At 45.6% G+C, this 17,498-nt stretch overlaps 1 protein-coding gene across 1 annotated transcript in view; it reads right to left on the reverse strand.

The window, feature by feature from the left end:
* Positions 1-17,498, reverse strand: part of LOC115202536 (A disintegrin and metalloproteinase with thrombospondin motifs 7) — a 172,442-nt gene that overhangs the window by 1,277 nt on the left and 153,667 nt on the right. The gene's annotated exons all lie outside the window — the stretch shown is intronic.

Genomic DNA, 17,498 nt, shown 5'->3' on the forward strand with positions numbered 1-17,498 from the left:
ACATGTGTGGTGAGAATGTAACTATGTGATTGTGAAATAACCAAAATGCAAGCATGGTTTTCTCATATAGGGAAAGCTGAGAGGGACTTACCAGCATGACAACGACTGGCTATAGCCACAAATACCACTAGCGAAGCAGCACATGGTTCACATTACATGGATGTCATAAGAGTATGATGGAATGACACAACAAAACAAGTCTTCATGATAACGGGATTGCTTCATTATAATGTGATTTGCTCAAGGCATAATATTATAATGACATTTCACAAGTTACATAATGAGAAACATCATCATCACCAAATCAGCTATTGTGCATTTTACAAGGTGATGAGGAATTTTCCTAATCAAATCAAATGTATTTATATAGCCCTTCTTAGATCAGCTGATATAATCTTTCATCACTAATGGTCACAGACCTCATTTGAGGAGTTAACCAGTCATCCAAGGTCACTTAAACAAGGTATAGCTAGTATGAGATGCTAACAATGCCAAATCACTATCATCTGTATGCATGATGTAATTAAGACAAATCCTGTGCTAAAATATAAATGTAAAGCATATAGGGGCCTGATCTGAGACAGAGAGAAAGGGGAAATTAAAGTCTGCTGAGGCCTCAGGGCTGACATGTACCAGATCTTAGTGATAGTAGTGAGTGTTGCTGACGTTGTCCATTTTGTCCTAGCAATACAGATCCTTTCAACAAAAACACACAAATGAAAGACACTTATGAGACATTAAAAGTGATGAAGAACAATATAGTTATGCGGTGTACGTCCCCATTCATCTGTGCTTTGGAAGGGAGATAGAGGTCAACCCTGTATGATTTTAACTTAGTAGAGTATATCTTTAGATCAAATCATACCTCGTTGTCAATGGGAAATTTAGACAAATACTGTATAATTAAAACATTTCAAATAATTCCCCTGAGAAATCCCAGATAAAAAAAAGATAATGTGGGGTTTAATAACAAAATAATATCCCCATTGGGTGCAAAATGACTGTAGCTTGTGACTGTAGCTAACCTCCTGTAATGGATGCAAACGTTTTCAGCGCCTGCAGATGTATTGTGGGAATAATAGATTGAAGCCACGGTTGCCGAGGGAAATTGAGGGCAGAAGTTCTTTGGAATATTTATCCTCTCGCAGCACCATTAAAAGCACATCAGTGAATATGAAATGGAAAAAGGAATAAGTTATTCAATTAATAAAACATTGCCAGAGGTATATTGAAAACTATATTGAAAACTAACTAACTATGAGCTACACTCTGCTCTCAAGCGGTCTTTTCCAGTCTACAGTAAGATTTATATTTTATCTTACATTTTTTTCAACTGATAATGCAAGGCCAGATCTTAGTGATTAGAATCACAATGAAAAGAAATGAAGGCAGTTGTTGGGATTAGTTACTTGAAATAGGAATATATTACATATTACTTACTTTACAATATTACTTTGAATGGAAAGTAAAGCGTTATATTACTAGTGACTCATAAAAATGTATCAGATTACGTAACACTCTACTTTTGTAAAGTTATCCCCAACACTGGTTACAAGGATATGTCCTTAGAAGTAGAGATGAGGATGTTGAGTTCTTGGAAGATTGTGCATGATCGATCACCTCTTGCATTGAAAAGAGAAATGTAATTGAAAAATGAATAGTAAGCGATGGAGTTAGATGTCTTCTTGAGTGCTACATGAACATTGTGATGAATCTGTAACCAATTTGGTTTAAAGTGCCAACTAAAAACAAGGCCAGCAATGATGGGAAAGTGCAATGGAATTAATCCATCGTAAACTATATATACAGTTATGAACGCTTTACAGGACCATTCTGTAACAAAGTCAAGTTGAGATGGTCTTGAGCTCTGCTGTACACAAAGAGAGATCTCAGAGGTACTAAATCTCAGCAGTTTTTCAGAGTGTTCACCATAGTCTCTTAAAACCAACCTCTCAGCATCTGGACTAGAAATGACTTCATTGTTCTACTGCCTTAATCATCCCACTGCAGGGGAGTGGAGGGAAGGATTTAACTGAAGCCTTCCTCTCCTGTTCTCTGCCTCATTCTCCTAAACCTCAAGTGGTGCTCTGGGGGCAGGACTACCTGAGAACCAAGAGCTGAGAGGAAGGTGAGTCTCTGTAAGCTAGCGTAGCAACAGAGGAAGGTGAGTATGGATGAGTTAGCATAGCAACAGAGGAAGGTGAGTCCGGGTGAGTTAGCGTAGGGACTGAGTGGAAGGTGAGTCTGGATGAGCTAGCGTAGCAACAGAGGAAGGTGAGTCTGGATGAGCTAGCGTAGCAACAGAGGAAGGTGAGTCTGGATGAGCTAGCGTAGCAACAGAGGAAGGTGAGTTTGGATGAGTTAGAGTAGAGACTGGAGGAAGGTGAGTTTGGATGAGCTAGCGTAGCAACAGAGGAAGGTGAGTTTGGATGAGTTAGAGTAGAGACTGGAGGAAGGTGAGTTCAGATGAGTTAGAGTAGAGACTGGAGGAAGGTGAGTTTGGATGAGTTAGAGTAGCGACTGGGAGGAAGGTGAGTTTGGATGAGTTAGAGTAGCGACTGGAGGAAGGTGAGTTTGGATGAGTTAGAGTAGAGACTGGAGGAAGGTGAGTTCAGATGAGTTAGAGTAGAGACTGGGAGGAAGGTAAGTCTGGATGAGCTAGCGTAGCAACAGAGGAAGGTGAGTTTGGATGAGCTAGCGTAGCAACAGAGGAAGGTGAGTTTGGATGAGTTAGAGTAGAGACTGGAGGAAGGTGAGTTCAGATGAGTTAGAGTAGAGACTGGAGGAAGGTGAGTTTGGATGAGTTAGAGTAGCGACTGGGAGGAAGGTAAGTCTGGATGAGCTAGCGTAGCAACAGAGGAAGGTGAGTTTGGATGAGCTAGCGTAGCAACAGAGGAAGGTGAGTTTGGATGAGTTAGAGTAGAGACTGGACGAAGGTGAGTTCAGATGAGTTAGAGTAGAGACTGGAGGAAGGTGAGTTCAGATGAGTTAGAGTAGAGACTGGAGGAAGGTGAGTCTGGATGAGCTAGAGTAGAGACTTGGAGGAAGGTGAGTCTGGGTGAGTTAGCGTAGCGACAGTGGAAGGTGAGTTTGGATGAGTTGCTGAGGTGTTGAGTTGCAGGTGCTGAGTAAAAACAAGACATAATCCTGTGAATAAAAGCAGACAGGATACGCACATACACTAACAGTCACCGAAAAGCAAAGCTTTATTTTTAACCACGACTCACCTTTGTCAGCAGCGATTTCGTGGAGGTATCCTGTCTACAGTGTGCTTTAAGTGTGCACAAAGCTTCCTTCTCCAGTCAAATTCTAATATTGCTGTAATGCTAGGTAGCGAGACCCCCCAGAGAGCTGGGTTGTTATCACAGTAAACCCAGGAAAAGCAATAGAGATTGAAATAAATATGCTTTTCTTGGCACAGACCATTTGCTGAAACTATTCTAGGAACTGGAGTCATTTGTAATGCTGAAATTCCAACATCACTGCAGTCCTGAGCTGACTCCTTGCTTAAATTATAGAGTCCAGGGTAATATTTTGTACATTTCACAAAATATCTCACAACAAGCAAATCTCATTGCAGACTAATTAGCTAGAGGAGTTTTTTTCCTCACTGGTGAGTACGTTTCAAGTTTGGAAATCTTACCCACCAGAGCCCAACAGCAAGAACATTCAGAACAAAATATACAAAACATATACAAACAATAACCAGCAATGAAGTGGTGGTATAGGAACATATCCGTGTCTCATGAATCTGAATCATGGTAGACGAGCCATCTTAAATGGGGAATTCTAGGTCAAGGTCAAGATAGTAGTCAAGGAGGAGATAGCAGAATATTCAGTTCCCATATGGTTTCCTCAGCCAGCTCCACAATACACAGTGATAGGAATAAAGAAAGCGCAGTATATTGTGAAGCGAGGTCGACTGAAGCATGTGGGACAGAATATGCCGGCTGCAGGCTTTCTATCTATCCCCACTGACACACATCCAAGACATACAATATACTTTATTCCATTTTAAAATGGATCACAAAAACATACAAAGAGCGTCTTGCTCAAATACAACAGTCTACAGCCAATCTTGAGCTAATAAACAGCGAGATGAACTCCGGTTGTTCAGACTTGTACAAGTTAGGAACAAGTACATTATTGTGTCAAATGTTCCAACACAACTCTTCCACACACAGTAATCCTGCTACTGTACTTCATCATTGGACAGACATGGGCGCACGGAAAGTACTTAACAATCCGCCTCAGTGTTTTTCGCCCCTAATGTAGCTGGAAGACAAGCCATGGCTTGAGAGCATTCAGTCAAGTCCACTACACTTCTGTCTTAACAACCAGCTCCACCACAGAGGGTTCAGTCAAGTCCACTACACTTCTGTCTTAACCACCAGCTCCACCACAGAGGGTTCAGTCAAGTCCACTACACTTCTGTCTTAACAACCAGCTCCACCACAGAGGGTTCAGTCAAGTCCACTATCCTCCTGTCTTAACAACCAGCTCCACCACAGAGGGTTCAGTCAAGTCCACTACACTTCTGTCTTAACAACCAGCTCCACCACAGAGGGTTCAGTCAAGTCCACTACCCTCCTGTCTTAACCACCAGCTCCACCACAGAGGGTTCAGTCAAGTCCACTACACTTCTGTCTTAACCACCAGCTCCACCACAGAGGGTTCAGTCAAGTCCACTACACTTCTGTCTTAACCACCAGCTCCACCACAGAGGGTTCAGTCAAGTCCACTACACTTCTGTCTTAACAACCAGCTCCACCACAGAGGGTTCAGTCAAGTCCACTATCCTCCTGTCTTAACCAGCTCCACCACAGAGGGTTCAGTCAAGTCCACTACACTTCTGTCTTAACAACCAGCTCCACCACAGAGGGTTCAGTCAAGTCCACTATCCTCCTGTCTTAACAACCAGCTCCACCACAGAGGGTTCAGTCAAGTCCACTACACTTCTGTCTTAACAACCAGCTCCACCACAGAGGGTTCAGTCAAGTCCACTACCCTCCTGTCTTAACCACCAGCTCCACCACAGAGGGTTCAGTCAAGTCCACTACACTTCTGTCTTAACCACCAGCTCCACCACAGAGGGTTCAGTCAAGTCCACTACCCTCCTGTCTTAACCACCAGCTCCACCACAGAGGGTTCAGTCAAGTCCACTACACTTCTGTCTTATCAACCAGCTCCACCACAGAGGGTTCAGTCAAGTCCACTACCCTCCTGTCTTAACCAGCTCCACCACAGAGGGTTCAGTCAAGTCCACTACACTTCTGTCTTAACCACCAGCTCCACCACAGAGGGTTCAGTCAAGTCCACTACCCTCCTGTCTTAACCACCAGCTCCACCACAGAGAAACCAATTTATCTCACAGTCCTCAGAAGCTTCTGTCAGCGCAACATAATTTCCCTATGCTGCCCCAGATCACAGAGTGCCCTAACATCACAGGGGTCAGAGGTCACAGCTGAAATGCTATCCCATACTGTTTCCTGCACCCCCCCCCACCACCTCCCCTTCTTATGGTATGATCCACTCCCCCACTAACCGTCTAACCCCTCCCACATGGAACAACATGACAGTACACAGAGAGAGGGGGGAGAGAGGCACATCCTGTAGGCCTGCTTCATGTGGACTTCCTCTGGCTTTCCACTCTCAAACTGTACTGGAAGCAGCAGTATCCATGGACTATTATAGCACCGGGGGGAAATTTGAAGCAACTGGAGCTTCTTGTTCACAGACCTCGTACTCTCGTCCCACGCCACTGTACTGCACTGTTTGGAAAGAGGGTGTATTTCTTTGCATCCTCTTCACAGTGACCGAATATAACCCAGGGTACATTAGACGTACTACTGGGGCATGACTCCGGGAGAGATGGGATGACCTCATTCACATTGGAAATGCAGGCCAGTAGATCAGGGAGAGGTTGGACCTGGCAAGAGGATCACAACGCACTGGTTTAAAGCTACATCAACAACAACAACTATGATGAAAAATACTCAACAACCTACTTTTCCTGACTAAAACTATGACGATAACGAGACGAGACGCCCTGGAAAAAAAACAATAACTATTACAAATACATTTTAGTAGATGAAAATGTAAGGAGACGAGAATTCCACATGAAACTAACGGACATTTAATTTGATATGAAATGTGCACATGATGGAAGTTACAGGAAGCCTAAATATTCATTATTTAATAGAAACAAACACACTGACTATGGTGACTAAAATGTCTGACTAAAGCTAGACTAAAACTGATAACTAAAACTAAGGAAGGATGAAATTACTAAAATGTGATTAAAAAGGTATTTTAAGATTAAAACTAAGACTAAATCTAAAATAACTACCAAAATGAACAAGGACCATTACAAAAGGTTCAACCATGGCATACTGCATATAGTCTATGTAGAGGAACAGTGATATATGAATGACCACCTTCCAAACAACCCAATGACATATCAGACAAAGCATATTTAGGCAATAAATGTTTTGTCATACCCGTGGTATACGGTCTGATATACCACAGCTGTTAGCCAATCAGCATTCAGGACTAGAACCACCAAGTTTATAAGTACCTTTTTCCCTACCAAGTAACAACCAGAGTTGTGATCTATCAATTCCAACTTTAAATCTCAAACTTTCTACCCAACCTGTGTGTGTGTGCTCAGGGGAAAAGCGCTTTGGAGAGGGAGCTGTGGGGTTTGGAACTACTATCCGGCCTGTCGGTCTGTCTGGATCAATGAGTCTCTCCTTGGGCAGGGGCTTCCCCAGAGTACCCCTCATTACTGAATTGTGGAAGCTGCCCAGCGCTGTCAACTTTCACACAGAGAGAGAGGGTGGGGGGGTTGACAGAGAGAGAGAGAGAAATTAGAGCGAAATAAGAGAAGAGGTATGACAATTAGAGGAGAAGAGAAAGTGAGATTGGGATACACACCATTAGACTTGTTGAGTTCACTGAGACAGAAGGCTTTGCACTCAGTCACAGCCCACATCTGGATGCAAAGAATTTCCACATTCCCCCTTGCCTGGCAGCCTCCCCTCACTGTCCATAGTAATAAACCAGGCCTGGCAGCCTCCCCTCACTGCCCATGGTAATTAACAAGGCCTGGCAGCCTCCCCTCACTGTCCATAGTAATAAACCAGGCCTGGCAGCCTTCCCTCACTGCCCATAGTAATAAACCAGGCCTGGCAGCCTCCCCTCACTGTCCATAGTAATAAACCAGGCCTGGCAGCCTCCCCTCACTGTCCATAGTAATAAACCAGGCCTGGCAGCCTCCCCTCACTGTCCATAGTAATAAACCAGGCCTGGCAGCCTCCCCTCACTGCCCATAGTAATAAACCAGGCCTGGCAGCCTCCCCTCACTGTCCATAGTAATAAACCAGGCCTGGCAGCCTCCCCTCACTGTCCATGGTAATAAACCAGGCCTGGCAGCCTCCCCTCACTGTCCATAGTAATAAACCAGGCCTGGCAGCCTCCCCTCACTGTCCATAGTAATAAACCAGGCCTGGCAGCCACCCCTCACTGTCCATGGTAATTAACAAGGCCTGGCAGCCTCCCCTCACTGTCCATGGTAATTAACAAGGCCTGGCAGCCTCCCCTCACTGTCCATGGTAATAAACCAGGCCTGGCAGCCTCCCCTCACTGTCCATGGTAATTAACAAGGCCTGGCAGCCTCCCCTCACTGTCCATAGTAATAAATCAGGTAGTGAAAAAGGAAACCTTTTTTTTTATTTAACCAGGCAAGTCAGTTAAGAACAAATTCTTATTTACAATGACGGCCTACCGGGAAACAGTGGGTTTCAGGGGCAGAATAACCTTGTCAGCTCGGGGATTCGATCCAGCAACCTTTCGGTTACTGTCCCAATGCTCTAACCACTAGGCTGCCTGCCGCCCCATGCACAGATCCAATAGTCCGGTGCTGGACAGAAACAGAAAGGCACAGAGATGAGGAATCGAGGAGTGTACAAACGGAGTTAACAATTAAATAGTACAAAGCATAATAGAGGGAAGCCTGAAGCATAATAGAGGGAAGCCTGAAGCATAAGGGAGGGAAGCCAGAACCATAATGGAGGGAAGCCTAAAGCATTAGGGAGGGAAGCCTGAAGCATTAGGGATGGAAGCCTGAAGCATAATGGAGGGAAGCCTGAAGCATAATGGAGGGAAGCCTGAATCATAATGAGGGAAGCCTGAAGCATGAGGGAAGCCTCAAGCATAATGGAGGGAAGCCTGAAGCATAATGAGGGAAGCCTGAAGCATAATGAGGGAAGCCTGAAGCATTAGGAAGAGAAGCCTGAAGCATTAGGAAGGGAAGCCTGAAGCATAAAGCATAATGAGGGAAGCCTGAAGCATACACTGATTTCCCTGTTGCTGTAAGTGGATTATAGACGAGAAATGTAACTGTTTATCACATGCTGGCTCATGCTTTACCTCTCTCTTCTTCACTATGTAGCACACACACACACACACACACACACACACACACACACACACACACACACACACACACACACACACACACACACACACACACACACACACACACACACACACACACACACACACACACACACACACACACACACACACACACACACTTCCTGTTTGAAGCACGATAGCGAAGTTTGACGGAAATGGCCTTTTAAATGGTATTTTATTTTGTTTTATTCTTAGCCCCTTATTGACTAGTCCTTCTGTCTGCTTATATGATTCACATGGTAGAGAGGGGGCAACAGCAGAATGAATGACTTTCCACCAGAGAAGCTCCATTAATGTCCCCTACCACATGTATCAGACAGGTGGACACGTGTGATAACACAGACCTGCTCAGTGCCAATCCAACCTGGTTTATACATGTTTTTCTATAAGCTTTTGTCTGTCTTATTAGCTTTTTCTCCTGGGTGTTCCAGGCAGAGAAACCACATGAATTCTCTATTATGAACTATTTCATCCAAGGTCCAGTAATAGAATGTGAAGAAGGCTTTGGGGTCTTTCATCTGGCTCTATACAGGGCTAATGGAAGAACACGGCACAGTGTATTCACTGCACCAGCAGCACTACCGTAGAAGACACCTGATGTTCACTCAAACTGTTATTGAGTCAGTGAGAGGCCATGTTGTGTGCATATGAACATACTGCCCTACTTTTATTCATGGTGTGGAGCACTTCAGTGGAGGACAGAGCTTTTACACATTACATAAAATGGTCACCACACCAGTATTCTTTAGTATTCTTCAAATCAGGTTGCAATTGTTATTAGATGTGTTGTAGTGCTGCTTGTGTAGCATGAACAAACCATAATGAGATTCATGCGCCCACCAGGACCCCGCAGTCCGTCAGTACCAGTACCCCTCAGTTAGTCATTGCCAGGACCCCCCAGTCCATCAGTAACAGTACCCCTCAGTTAGTCATTGCCAGGACCCCCCAGTCCATCAGTAACAGTACCCCCCAGTCCATCAGTACCAGGACCCTCCAGTTAGTCAGTACCAGTAACACCCATTCAGTCAGTACCAGTACCCTCCAGACCGTCAGTACCAGTATCCCCCAGTCAGTCAGTACCTGGACCCCCCCCAGTTAGTCAGTACCAGTATCCCCCAGTCAGTCAGTCAGTACCAGTATCCCCCAGTCAGTCAGTACCAGTATCCCCCAGTCCGTCAGTACCAGTACCCCCAGCCCGTCAGTACCAGGACCCCCCCAGTCAGTCAGTACCAGTACCCTCCAGTCAGTCAGTATCAGTAACCCCAGTCTGTCAGTACCAGGACACCCCCAGTCAGTCAGTCAGTCAGTACCAGGACCCCCCCAGTCAGTCAGTACCAGGACCCCCCCCCAGTCCGTCAGTATCAGTACCCCCCAGTCCGTCAGTATCAGTACCCCCCAGTCAGTCAGTACCAGGACCCCCCCCCAGTCCGTCAGTATCAGTACCCCCCAGTCCGTCAGTACCAGTACCCCCCAGTCCGTCAGTATCAGTACCCCCCAGTCCGTCAGTATCAGTACCCCCCAGTCAGTCAGTAACAGTACCCCCCAGTCAGTCAGTTCCAGTACCCCCCAGTCAGTCAGTACCAGTACCCCCAGTCAGTCAGTAACAGTACCCCCCAGTCAGTCAGTTCCAGTACCCCCCAGTCAGTCAGTACCAGTACCCCCAGTCCGTCTGAAGAATGGCATGCCAGGCAGTGACATCGACATAGTTTGGGAATTGTATGTTTCTGTTTCTGACCCTGGACTGGTTCTGGACTGGTTCTCTCCCATAAGGCCTTGATGGCGTGACACACCTGACACTTTGTAAAGCCCAGGTACACACACTTCCCTCTGGGGGGATAGCCATGACACTCACATGCATGAACACACAGAGACACACACTCGCATGCATGAACACACAGAGACACACACTCGCATGCATGAACACATAGACACACACACTCACATGCATGAACACACATGAATGAACGTATGCACGCATGCTAGAGGTCTTCACTGGTCCAAAAAGTTAGACCCGTTCCGAAATGGACCTGCGGCTTTCACACCCGGACCAGATATACATGAATATATATTTTTGAAATATAGAGACCTGTTCCGAACGGACCCAAGGACAACTAGACACGTTCCATATAGACCTGATAGTATCAGTACCCGATCCCATCCGAGTGATGGAAGCAGCAGCAAAGTATTATTTTAAGCTAAAAAAAATTATTAGCGAGGAGGGAGAGAGAGATGCCGCTCTAGCAGGCGGGGGAGCGGCTGTACTGTGAATGAGTGAAACGGACAGCAGCGAGGAGGGAGAGACAGCAACCAACCAAGCCGAGTCGCACTATACTAGTCTAATAGCTGCCATAGCTAGGTTTTTTATCATCAAATATGATTGCATAGTACATGTTGTCATGACGTTGCCCTCTTTGAGTACAGGGAGGACAGTTGACCCCCTCCCCCTTGCACCATCCCCCAACCTACCTCCCCCCACCCAGGCCCTGTGTGAAGGGGTTGTAAAATTCTAGAGGAGAATCTCTTGCCACATGGCCCAGTTGAGACACAGAGTGGTTTCATAGAGAGACACAGGAAATTCTTCCAACTCACAGAATTGGAGAACCGAACGACATTTATGTTCTGGAGAAGGTATGGAAGATTGGTGAAGAATCCAGCTACGAACTGGTCCGCTTGGTACAATTTTGTGATACTCAGAAGAGACAATATAGCCATATTACCATAAAACTGTTTATATAATAGCCTCAGCTATGGGACTTGCATCCAAATGGTGGTATAAAATGTATTAACAAGGATAAAGCTATTTGTAATACGTTGAGATGCCATGTACTGATGTTAATGTGATAGAATGTATTTCTGTTCAAAAGCTTAGATCAGTCATCGGCACGCCCCCCAGGGACATGGACAGGACAAGGCGTCATGTGACAAGCCTGTTCTATGTTCACTTATAAAACCCCACCTAGAAGTTATTTCTTTAGACCAGGCCTCCACTCCATTGCGAGTTGGCCAATAGGTTTGACCATCCAATTCCTCTACTGAAAGTGAACTATACCACGTGGTTAACTTTTAGACTATCGATACCGACAGAATAAGAACAAGTCTTTGATATTAATTATTAGTCTGCAGCTAAGTAAATTATATCATTGAACGCGAAGACCAACGAAACATCCATTCTATGACGACATTAATGAATGTCGCTTTGAAAGATCCATTCTAACCGAGAGAGAGAGAGAGAGAGAGAGAGAGAGAGAGAGAGAGAGAGAGAGAGAGAGAGAGAGAGAGAGAGAGAGAACTCTCCAACAGAACGACTCTCCAACAAGGATCCCGACGACACACTGAGCGTAAATATATATTGATTGCAATTGTTCCCGAATGAGTGAGCGTTCATGTGCAAAGGATTAGCATATCAATTGTAATATTAATGAACTCTGTGTGCCTCCTCAGCTGACCTATTATGACCCTTTGTTTAACAAGACACCAGCCATGCCTGTTTAGCCCACTACCAATTCTTTGTGATGATAATTACTGTTTGTATGCTTTCTGTGAATTACTTAGTTTAGTAAATAAATGATTTTAAAACAATTGATGTATGGATGACTTTAGTAAAGGCTGGATTCGTGCAGATACAACAATTAAGGACGTTTGGAATGAGACTGGACGCGAGGTAAAATACACCATTTAAACCAGAAGATAATCGGCCTATACTATAATAGAATATAATATATAATGTTATAATATAGGAAAGTTATATTAGGAAAATTATAACTTTGTAATCTGAATATTTTCCTTGGTGCCCCGATCTCCTAGTTAATTACAATTAAACGATTAATTAGTTTAATCGCGTGATAATAATTACAGGGAGTTATTTTGATAAACATGTCTTCAGTTTAATGGTGACCCAAAGACACGACAATGTCTTGACTGCATCAAACAGGGCGAAGCTAGTTAAGCGAGCTAACATTAGCTAGATAGGCTAATTGAGGCTGCAATGAATGTGCTTTTCTCAGTTACAAATAACAACACCATTCAGAATATAAAGTAGCAGCCTACCTTTTGGCTCCTGGTCATTGTACCCCATTCTTCTCCTTTAACTTTAACTCTTCCACTGATTAGACATCTCCTAACTCCTGACTGGCTCCCGAGTGGCACAGCGGTCTAAGGCACTGCATCTCAGTGCAAGAGGCATCACTACAGTCCCTGGTTTGAATCCAGGCTGTATCACATCCGGATGTGATTGGGAGTCCCATAGGGCGGCGCACAATTGGCCCAGCATCGTCCGGGGTAGGTCATCATTGTAAATAAGAATTTGCTCTTAACTGACTTGCCTAGTTAAATAAATAACTTTTTCCACACACGGAATCTCTATGACTGTAGCCTATTGCCGCTTTGATGACTTTGTATGAAATGTACCTACACTTGTACATACGCTTGGAGTCATTAAAACCTGTTTTTCAACCACTCCACAAATTTCTTGTTAACAAACTACAGTTTTGGCAAGTCGGTTAGGACATCTACTTTGTGCATGACACAAGTCATTTTTCCAACAATTGTTTACAGACAGATTATTTCACTTATAATTCACTGTATCACAATTCCAGTGGGTCAGAAGCTTACATACACTAAGTTGACTGTGACTTTAAACAGCTTGGAAAATTCCTGAAAATTATGTCATGGCTTTAGAAGCTTCTGATAGGCTAATTGACCCCATTTGAGTCAATTGGAGGCGTACCTGTGGATGTATTCCAAGGGCTACCTTCAAACCCAGTGCCTCTTTGCTTGACATCATGGGAAAATCAAAAGAAATCAGCCAAGACCTCAGAAAACAAATTGTAGACCTCCACAAGTTTGGTTCATCCTTGGGAGCAATTTCCAAACACCTGAAGGTACCATATTCGTCTGTACAAACAATAGTATGCAAGTATAAACACCATGGGACCACGCAGCCGCCATACCGTTCAGGAAGGAGACGCGTTCTGTCTCCTAGAGATGAACGTACTTTGGTGCGAAAAGTGCAAATCAATCCCAGAACAACAGCAAAGGACCTTGTGAAGATGCTGGAGGAAACAGGTATAAAGGTATCTATATCCACAGTAAAACAAGTCCTATATCGACATAATGGGGCGGCAGGTAGCCTAGTGGTTATAGCATCGGACTAGTAACCGAAAGGTTGCAAGATTGAATCTCTGAGCTGACAAGGTAAAAATCTGTCGTTCTACCCCTGAACAAGGCAGTTAACCCACTGTTCCTAGGCTGCCATTGAAAATAAGAATTTGTTCTTAACTGACTTGCCTAGTTAAATAAAGGTAATAAATAAATAAAAAATGACTTGAAAGGCCACTCAGCAAGGAAGAAGCCACTGCTCAAAAATCATAAAAAAAGTCATAAAAAAAGCCAGACTACTGTTTGGCCATAATGACAATCATTATGTTTGGAGGAAAAAGGGTATGCTTGCAAGCCGAAGAACACCATCCCAACCGTGAAGCATGGGGGTGGCAGCATCATGTTGTGGGGGTGCTTTGCTGCAGGAGGGACTGGTGCAGGAGGGACTTCACAAAATAGGTGGCATCATGAGGTAGGAAAATCATGTGGATATATTGAAGCAACATCTCAAGACATCAGTCAGGAAGTTAAAGCTTGGTCGCAAATGGGTGTTCGAAATGGACAATGACCCCAAGCATACTTCCAAAGTTGTGGCAAAATGGCTTAAGGACAACAAAGTCAAGGTATTGGAGTGGCCATCACAAAGCTCTGACCTCAATCCTATAGAAAATGTGTGGGCAGAACTGAAAAAGTGTGTGCGAGCAAGGAGGCCTACAAACCTGACTCGGTTACACCAGCTCTGTCAGGAGGAATGGGCCAAAATTCACCCAACTTATTGTGGGAGCTTGTGGAAGGCTACCCGAAAAGTTTGACCCAAGTTAAACAATTTAAAGGCAATGCTACCAAATACTAATTGAGTGTATGTAAAGTTCTGATTGGGAATGTGATGAAAGAAATAAAAGATTAAATAAATCATTCTCTCTACTATTATTCTGACATTTCACATTCTTAAAATAAAGTGGTGATCCTAACTGACCTAAAACAGGGAATTTCTACTCGGATTAAATGTCAGGAATTGTGAAAAGCTGAGTATAAATGTATTTGGCTAAGGTGTATGTAAACTTCCAACTTCAACTGAAACTCTTTGTATTGAGGTTTGTTTAGTGTTTTCCAATTTTCACAGAAGTGGTTAGAGTCTATGGATTCTTCAATTACATTGAGCTGATTTCTGATGTGCTGTTCCTTTTTTTCTGTTTGAAATGTTTAGATTTGATAGGGAAGCTAAGAGGTCAAATATATGGTTCAGGTTTTCTACTACCAAGTTTACAACTTCACTATTACAGTGAAATATTTTGTCCAGGAAGTTGTCAAAAAGGGATTGAATTTGTTGGAAACCTACCAAAAAACTATTAGGCAGCAATCTACTTTCCTTCCATCTATAGCATTTCTTAATATTATTTAGTTCCTTTGGCTTTGATGCCTCATGATTGAGTATTGCTCTGTTCAAGTAGACTGTAATTTTGCTGTGATGTGATAAGGGTGTCAGTGGACTGACTGAATGCTGAGAGGCTCTGGGTTGAGGTCAGTGATAAAGTTGTCTACAGGAGTCCCCTCGAAGCCTACCATTGACTATGTACATACCCGTTTTTGTTGGTTATGATGTCGTAGTTGTGTCTAGGGGAGTATATGGGGCGGGGAATGCTGTCACCTCCAGGTCGGTGTTTGGCCCCCTGTGTGCTGAGGATGTCAGGTTCTTGTCCAGTTCTATCATTTAGGTCGCTACAGACTAGTACATGTCCCTGGGCCTGGAAATGATTGATTTCCCCCTCCAGGATGGAGATGCTGTCTTCATTAAAGTATGGGGATTCTAGTGGGGTGTCACGTTCCTCGTATTCTCCCTCATCGGAAGATATATCGTAATCACTCGATGACCAATACGCAGCAGTTTGACTGTTCCACATATTTATTTTAGATAGGAACGACAAAACAAAATAAATACGCAAAGGAGAAAGGTGCCAGTTTCACAGGTGAAACGAAACACAGTGCAAATACAATTACCCACAAACATCGTGGGGGGAAAAGGAACTTAAATATGATTCCCCAATCAGAGGCAACTAGCGACAGCTGTCTCTGATTGGGAATCGACATAACCCAACATAGAAAATAAACTATAGAAATGCCACACCCTGACCAAAATAGAAGAGTTCACCTGGTCAGGGCGTGACAGTACCCCCCCTCCAACGGTGCGTACTCCCGGCGCACCAACCTAAAGTCTATTAGGGGGGGGACCCGGGTGGGCGCCTCACCCTCGGTGGAGGCTCTGGCCCCGGGCGTGTTTCTCCCCCTGCCTCCACCCTAGCCCTACCCCTCTGGCCCGGACTGGACCACGGTGGAGCGGCATGCTCAGGCTCCGGAGCAGAGCCGCCGACCGGAACAGGACTGATCACCGGTGGACCGGACACAGGCCGTGCCAGACTGTGGACACGCGCCGTGGGCCTGGTGCGGGGGACAGGGACGGGCCGGACAGGACCGGGGACACGCACCACCAACCTGGTGCGGGGAGCAGGGACGGGCCGGACTGGCCTGGGGACACGCACCACCAACCTGGTGCGGGGAGCAGGGACGGGCCGGACTGGACTGGGGACACGCACCACCGGCTTGGTGCGGGGAGCCGGGATGGGCCGGACAGGACTGGGGACACGCACCACTAACCTGGTGCGGGGAGCAGGAATGGGCCGGACAGGACTGGGGACACGCACCACTGGCTTGGTGCGGGGAGCAGGGACGGGCCGGACTGGACTGGGGACACGCACCACTGGCTTGGTGCGGGGAGCAGGGACGGGCCGGACTGGACTGGGGACGCCTGGCAGCTCGGGACAGTCTGGGCAGTCTGGCCACTCCGGCAGTTCAGGGCAGTCTGGCCACTCCGGCAGTTCAGCGCAGTCTGGCCACTCCGGCAGTTCAGCGCAGTCTGGCCACTCCGGCAGTTCAGCGCAGTCTGGCCACTCCGGCAGTTCAGCGCAGTCTGGCCACTCCGGCAGTTCAGCGCAGTCTGGCCACTCCGGCAGTTCAGCGCAGTCTGACCACTCCGGCGACTGTTGACTGACGGGCAGCTCCGACGACTGTTGACTGACGGGCAGCTCCGACGACTGTTGACTGGCGGGCAGCTCCGACGACTGTTGACTGGCGGGCAGCTCCGACGACTGTTGACTGGCGGGCAGCTCCGACGACTGTTGACTGGCGGGCAGCTCCGACGACTGTTGACTGGCGGGCAGCTCCTGCCCCGTCAAACAGCCCTTGTGCCCCCCCCTAAAAAAATCTTGGGGATGCCTCTCGGTCTCCCTAAACTCTTCCATCGCCCTGGAAATGCTCCTCCTTAACTCGGCCCATGTCCATCCTTCCTCTTCGTTCCTCTGCTGCTTGGTCCTGGTTTGGTGGGTAATTCTGTCACGTTCCTCGTATTCTCCCTCATCGGAAGATATATCGTAATCACTCGATGACCAATACGCAGCAGTTTGACTGTTCCACATATTTATTTTAGATAGGAACGACAAAACAAAATAAATACGCAAAGGAGAAAGGTGCCAGTTTCACAGGTGAAACGAAACACAGTGCAAATACAATTACCCACAAACATCGTGGGGGGAAAAGGAACTTAAATATGATTCCCCAATCAGAGGCAACTAGCGACAGCTGTCTCTGATTGGGAATCGACATAACCCAACATAGAAAATAAACTATAGAAATGCCACACCCTGACCAAAATAGAAGAGTTCACCTGGTCAGGGCGTGACATGGGGTGATATAGGTAGCACACAGGAGGACATTTTTCTCTGCTGAGATAATTTCCACCCAAATGTAAAATGTTCCTGTTTTGATTAATTTAATAGAGTGAGTTAGGTCCTCTTGCTTTCTCTCGCTCTCTCTCTAATAATGCAGAGGATTTTCCCAAGGTTGCTGTTGACGCATATCCCCCAGTAGTT

This window comes from Salmo trutta, chromosome 12 (genome assembly GCF_901001165.1).
Source record: "Salmo trutta chromosome 12, fSalTru1.1, whole genome shotgun sequence".
NCBI classification, from domain to species: domain Eukaryota; kingdom Metazoa; phylum Chordata; class Actinopteri; order Salmoniformes; family Salmonidae; genus Salmo; species Salmo trutta.